This window comes from Pistacia vera, unplaced genomic scaffold (assembly GCF_008641045.1).
Source record: "Pistacia vera cultivar Batoury unplaced genomic scaffold, PisVer_v2 Contig199, whole genome shotgun sequence".
In the NCBI taxonomy this organism is placed as follows: domain Eukaryota; kingdom Viridiplantae; phylum Streptophyta; class Magnoliopsida; order Sapindales; family Anacardiaceae; genus Pistacia; species Pistacia vera.
In genome coordinates, this window is record NW_022196000.1 from 607,332 (window position 1) to 614,524 (window position 7,193).

A 7,193-nucleotide genomic window follows, 5' to 3' on the forward strand; every position below is an offset into this window, starting at 1 on the left:
TTCCATGGTTCGAAGCCAAATCTTGCTAATGAATCCTCTACCGAATGGCAAGTAAGCTTATTTAGTGGTCAATCAAGATGAAAGTTAGAAAATCTTGGCAGGGATGAGTTTGAATTTAGAAGTAACTATAGCACTTTATGCCAATCATTCTGAAAATGGCAAAGGTCAGAATCAATGCCAAAAATATAAAGGAAGAAGCCCTACATTGAATGTGAATTTTGTCACATTCTTGGACACAAACGAGATACTTGTTACAAGTTGCATGGGTATCCACCTGACCATCAATTCACTAAAGGGAAAGCAAACTCTAAGTCAAAATTTACTGCCAATCAGGTGCATACTTCAGAGTCATTGGATGTGGGAAATTCAGGATCAATGGTTAGCACTGGAAACTCAGATTCAGTTGTTGGTCATGATCTGACTACTGAGCAGTACAATCACACCTCCAATTGCTAGGAAAGGAGAATGTTTCTCCTCCCAATGCTAACTTGGCAGGTAATTCTATTGCCTTGATGTCTTACCTTGATAAGAATAGTTGGATAATTGATATTGGAGCATCTAACCATATGACGTTTGATTATTCTGTCCTACAATTACCTACTGCTATAGAACCTTCTGCAACATACCTTGTAGGGTTACTAAATGGAACAAGAACATATGTTAAACATGTAGGGTCTGTAGTTCTGGATAATAACTTACATTTACCAAATGTCCTGTATATTCCAGATTTCCATCCCAATTTACTTTCAGTCTCCAAACTTGCTGCTTCTAACAACTGTTTTGTTACCTTTTATCCTGATTTGTGTCTCATTCAGGATCTTTGCAATGGAAAATTGAAGGGGATTGGTAAGCATGGGCTAGGTCTTTATTTTTTAATCCAAATTTGAAAATTTCCACTTTTGTATCAGACTTAGGACAATTAAATAAGGTTGTTTGCCATACTGTAGAATCATCACAGATTGTACCTTTTGAGATGAATTTGAATAAAATGCCTATTTCCATGTTGTCATTATCTTCATCTTATGATTATGCATTATGACATCAAAGATTAGGACATGCCTCTTATTCTATTTTGCCTCTTGTTCATCCTAGTTTGTCAAGGTCTAGTGCTCAAAGTGGTTTACAATCTATGAATTGTCCTGTCTGTCCTCTAGCTAAACAGACCAGGTTACCCTTCCCTAGTAGTACATCTCAAACACAATTTTTTTTTTTTTTTGATTTACTACATATGGATGTATGGGGTCCTTATAAAACACCTACGCATGGGAATGCTAGATACTTTCTCACTATGGTAGATGATTTTTATAGGGTTACTTGGTTGTTTCTTATGCTTCAAGTCAGACACTTACTCTACCATTAAACACTTCCTTCGTATGGTACATACACAATATAGTTTGACTCCTAAGTGCATTAGGACTGATAATGGTTTAGAGTTTTTTAACAAAGATTGTCATGAACTCCTAAGGAGTCCATGTATCATTCATCAAAGTTCATGTGCTTATTCTCCTCAACAAAATGGTATTGTTGTTAGTGTATGCCTTAGGAACCAATCGTGTCGTCAGTTCCAAGGCATTATGTTTTGTATATATATGTTAATGTATATATTTTGTATATACATTTTATCTTATTAATAGAAGAAATTGTTTTTATTTCACATGTGATTTATTGTTTCATTTATATATATGTATTACATGTGAAATGTCCGGATGATACAAATCTTTAGAAGATCAAAATCATCAAAGTATTTCCTACATAGGTAATATTAATTGGGCAATAATATTATATAGTAGACATGCTGAATGCCTCCGTAGAATATCATGTGATGGTATTAGTGTGGGTGATTATAAAAGTTATATCACGAGGGCATTAGCATGGATACGCGGTCAGTGAATTGTTTATCGAATATGGCCATTTATGATGAATCACATGAACATTTAAAATGTAGTCAATGATTTATCATAAGATCGTACTAGTGTATTATTAATCCTTCGACCTGAGATATCACGGTTAGATTCTGCATAAACGCATATGGTTCATATGGTGTATAAACATGAGGCTAATCATGTCATGTGTTAAAAAGCCACTTTGGCCATGCGTTGTTTATGTGTGAGGACAAGTGATAGTCAAGATGAGATCCGTTGACTTGGTATAGATTGATGTCAAGTTCCTAGACAAATGTCAAGATACATTAGAAAAGGGAAATCTTCGGCTGGGGTATATAAAATGTTACATGAAAGGTTGTTTCATGGTGACACGCTCCATATGTATTGAATTAAAATTAAGATAAGGATTTTGGCATACCATGAATCCATTCTTAATTGGGATTAGTCAATGAAAGGATTTGATTATACAACGTGTATGATTGTAAAAGGTTTGTTGGAGTATATCTTCATTGTGACTTTGGGGTTATGGAGCATTGCTAGATGCCTACCATAATCAGTGAGAGTTTTGTTCATAAAGAGTTATGATAAAACATATCGAAATAGACTGTGATATTGGGCCCACGGCTAGGCCACAGTGAACCTAAGAGGTCATACATAAAAACTAAGGGGAATGGAGAAATAGCCAAAGAGAGTTGATTATCCAAGGTTGGCTAGCACCTACCAAGGGTAATAAAGTTATTTATATTAATCATTTTCTTTATATTAAACTGGATTTTATAAGGGGTTGTAATTGTAAACAATTAAGGGTTAAATTTTTATGTAGACAATTTAAGAGTTAAATTGTTAATTGTGATTAAATGTTAATCCAATGTTATAATTTAAAGAAGTTTAACAACTTCATAACAATTATGGAATTGTTTAAGGAAGTCCAAAACAATTATTGAATTGTTTACAAGGATTCCTATATAAAGAAAATGATATATCAATTTTTGTGTAGAGATAAAAAAAATCTCTAAGAACCCTAAATCTCTCTCTTGGCCAAATTTCTTCTTCCCTTGGTGTGGATACTCTTTTGCTTAATTTCTCTTGAAATTAAGAGTCTCCAAGGTTGCTAAGGGCTTAAGGTAACATGTTCTACCTTACTTATTTCAATTTAATTGAATTTTTTTTTTTAAAACTATGACTATACTTGTTATAGTATGATATGCTTGATTCTCCATGCATCCATCTTACAATTGTTGAGAAAAAGCATAGACACATCTTAGAGGTTGCTAGGGCTTTAAGACTTCAGTCCAATATTCCCACTCATTTCTGGGGGTATTGTGTACAAACTGCAGTCTACATCATTAATAGACTACCTACTGCAGTGCTTAAAGGTCAGTCACCTTTTGAGAAATTTTTTGTCAAACCACCTTTCTTGAATCATTTAAAGGTCTTTGGATGTTTGGCCTATGCTACAATCTTACCTTCTAAGGACAAATTGCATCCTAGAACTGCTTCTTCAGTTTTCTTGGGTTATTCTCTTACCCAAAAGGGCTATATTTTACACAATTTGTCTACTCATTCTGTGTTTGTCACTAGAGATGTCATTTTCTATGAATATGTTTTCCTTTTTGCCTTGTCAACATCTTCCTTGAATCCTTTTCCTATTGATTCAGAGTTCCTTGTTTCCGAGTCAATTCTAGCTCCTTTTATAGATTCTATTTCACCTCATTTTACTGTTGATTCTCCTGTTATCCAGACTATAGAATCTACTGTTTCTTATAATTTTGTTCCTGATCATTCCACTCCTTATATGCCTAGTATTTCTCTTGTTTCACCTCCTGCTCTTAGAAGATCCAATAGACATACCAATCCTCCTATTTGGGCACAAGATTTTGTTTGCCCTACACTACATCATAAGCCTGCAGCCAATACTTCACACTATCCCATTACCAATTTTGTTTCATATGCTAATGTATCCCCTTCCTATAAAGCATTCTTGTCCAATCTCTCCTTAGTTGAACCCACTACATTTACACAAGCTTCTAAAGATCAGAATTGGGTCCCTGCTATGCAAAAAGAAATTCAGGCATTAGAAAGCAATAAAACCTGGTCCTTAGTACCTTTGCCCCTTGGTAAGGCTCCCATTGGTTGTAAGTGGGTATGTAAACTTAAGTATAAGGCTGATGGTACCCTAGACAGATACAAGGCGCGCTTGGTTGCTAAGGGATATACACAGCAGGCCGGGATTGATTATGAGGAGACTTTCTCTCTAGTTGTAAAGATGGTTACTGTTAGAACAGTTTTGGTTTTAGCCTCCATGAACAATTGGCCTCTTTATCAACTTGATCTGGACAATGCTTTCTTGCAAGGGGACTTGCAAGAGGAAATTTACATGACATGGCCCCAAGGTTTTCCAAACAATGGGGCAGAATCTGGTATGCAAGCTCCATAAATCCTTATATGGATTGAAACAGGCTTCTAGAGTCGGGAATTATAAGCTGACTACAGCTCTTCTGAATGGTGGTTTCCAGCAGTCTCGGTCAGATTATTCATTGTTTCTCAAAAGAAGTCAATCTGATATTGTCCCGATTCTTGTGTATGTAGATGACATTGTGATAACAGGTGATGATCCAGCTTTAATATGCCAAACTAAATAGCTGCTACACCACAATTTTAAGCTGAAGGATTTGGGTGTATTGCGGTATTTTCTAGGCTTTGAAGTGGCCAGGTGCTCCAAGCGAAATAGCCTCTGTCAACGCAAGTATGCATTGGAATTGATCTCAGAATCAGGTCTTTTAGGTTCTAAGCCATCTTTGGTTCCTATGGAGTCTAATTTGAAGCTCACTACATTAGCATTTGATCATCAGTTTACTTCTGCCAACACTGAGAATGATCTGTTACTTCCTAATCCAGCAGTTTATCAACGTTTAGTTGGCAAACTGCTCTACCTATGTATGACCAGGCCAGACCTCAATTACTCAGTCAGTTTATTGAGTCAGTTTATGCATCAGCCCAAGCAGTCACATATGGCAGCAGCTCTCAAAGTGGTCAGATATGTGAAGTCAGCCCCTGGACTTGGTTTATTTTTTCCTGCTCATAATACTTTGTCCTTATCTGCCTATAGTGACTCTGATTGGGGTTCTTGCTTGATGACAAGGAAGTCCATCACTGGCTTTTGTATGTTTCTTGGCTCTTCTCTGATTTCCTGGAAATCCAAGCGCCAAGCTACTATTTCTAAGTCTTCCTCCAAGGTTGAATATAGATCTATGGCCTCTACTGTATGTGAGGTAATTTGGTTAGTTCAATTGCTCACGGAACTTGGTTTCCATGCTCAGCTTCCTATTACTCTTCACTGTGACAATCAGGTTGCCAACCACATAGCTTCCAATCCTATGTTCCATGAGAGGACTAAACATATTGATATTGATTGTCATATTGTGCGACAACAACTAAAGAATGGTCTGATCACTACTGCGCCCATATTTCTTCATGTGAGCAGCCTGCTGATATTCTTACTAAAGCCCTTGGCAAGACTCTTCATCATCACATGTTGCACAAATTGGGTGTGCTAGATCTTTACCACCCTCCAACTTGAGGGGGGTATTAGATGTAAAGGGTATTCATGCAATTTGCTTTTATATTCTTTGCTGAGTTAGTTTAGGATGAGTGAGTTAGTTCACTCTTCAGCTAAATAAGGAACTTCAGGTGACTGCTGTATATAAAGAACAGTAACCTTCAGTAAAGAGTAGATTTTCACTTTCCCAAATTCAGCTTCATTTCTTTTTCTCTCGTTTATTAACAGAAATAGGCGGAGATTAGAGCCAAAAAGGCAGGAGACCTATCTAGCGATCAAAGCGAGATAGGAAGAGAAAGGCAAGAGACATCATTTGACAATAAAGAGCAAACCTACATAGGTGGTAGATTCCAAAAGTCATTCAGATTAAACCAAATCTGACAGATCTGAAAAAAAAAAAAAGTGCAGAAAGCATAGATGGTAGATTTCAGGAGCCATTCAATTAAAATCTGACAGATTATATATGCGTAGGTGGTAGATTCCGAAAGGCATTTACTTAAAGATAAATATGATAGATCTCATTTAGATATTCATAGTTGGCGGATTCTAGGAGCCATTAAGATGATAAACAGATTCCGAGATTGATGTATGGTATCAATAGATCAGCAAATCAAGATGTGTGGTGACAACGGATCAAGCAGAATTGACACAAGAGTAGAGAGACAATGCCATAAAAAGTTTGGTGGGCTTAAATCTCAGCTTGATTTAAGGGAGGAGTTTTTGGAAATTAAATAAAGCATATCAATTTTATTAGAAGTCTTATGTTGTTAGTCTATTCTATTATAGATAGAAGTTATCTAAATAAATGAGTGTTAGTGTTTGATTTAATTGATGGATTAGGAGTTTTAAGTGGTATTAGGATTTGACTCCTATATAAATCAATGTATTTGTCCATTGATGTTTGGTCTTGATCGTAATCGAATTAATTGAATATTATCAAGGTCTCCATGTTGGTCCTACCAAAGCAAGACCCTCATCATGATAAATACATTTTGTTACTTGAGGTTTGGCTTAAGTAAATAAGGTATAGCAGCATATTTTTTTTGAAGCTGCTACCTTACAAGACCGAAGCGTTACTAATCTTATTCTATTGGATCTTATTTTATTTAGGCCAAACCTCAAGAACCACAAATAACTCCTATAGTGTTAAAATATTATTTACGTGCGTTGCATTAAAATATGACATTAAAAAAAATACCTAATCGACTAATATTGAATGTTCAAATCCTTAAATAATAAATATGTTGTAGTCTATATAAAAAAGAAGTTGTATAATTTTTTATTATCAATGAAGTGAGCTACTTTTTTTAGAGAAGTCCTGGTTAGTTTGTACATTAATTCAACTCGTATAAAACAATGGCTGTAAAAATATTGATGTTGAAAGCAACGGTTGACATGGTTTAACACTTACGTTGTGGGGAGATACTATACACAAGGGCAAAACAGTCAAACCATGTGAGGCCCAATCTACCCAAAAACAAAATGGCCCAGCCATTAATACGAGCCCAAAATACAGCTAGAAAGACCAAAACGTAATGGATCCAACCCGATTCCATAAAGAAACCAAAAGACTCGAAAGAGGTCTAATGACGCAAGACCTTATTACATGACCTCACAAGCGTAGGCCAGTGAGCCAGATTAGGTTACCAAGGTGGGTTAGTTAAAGCTCATAGTTTAACTCCTACGGTGAAGAGTGACGGTCCAATTAGAGCGGATGGAACTTTGACATTTAGAATGTTAAAGGGACAAAG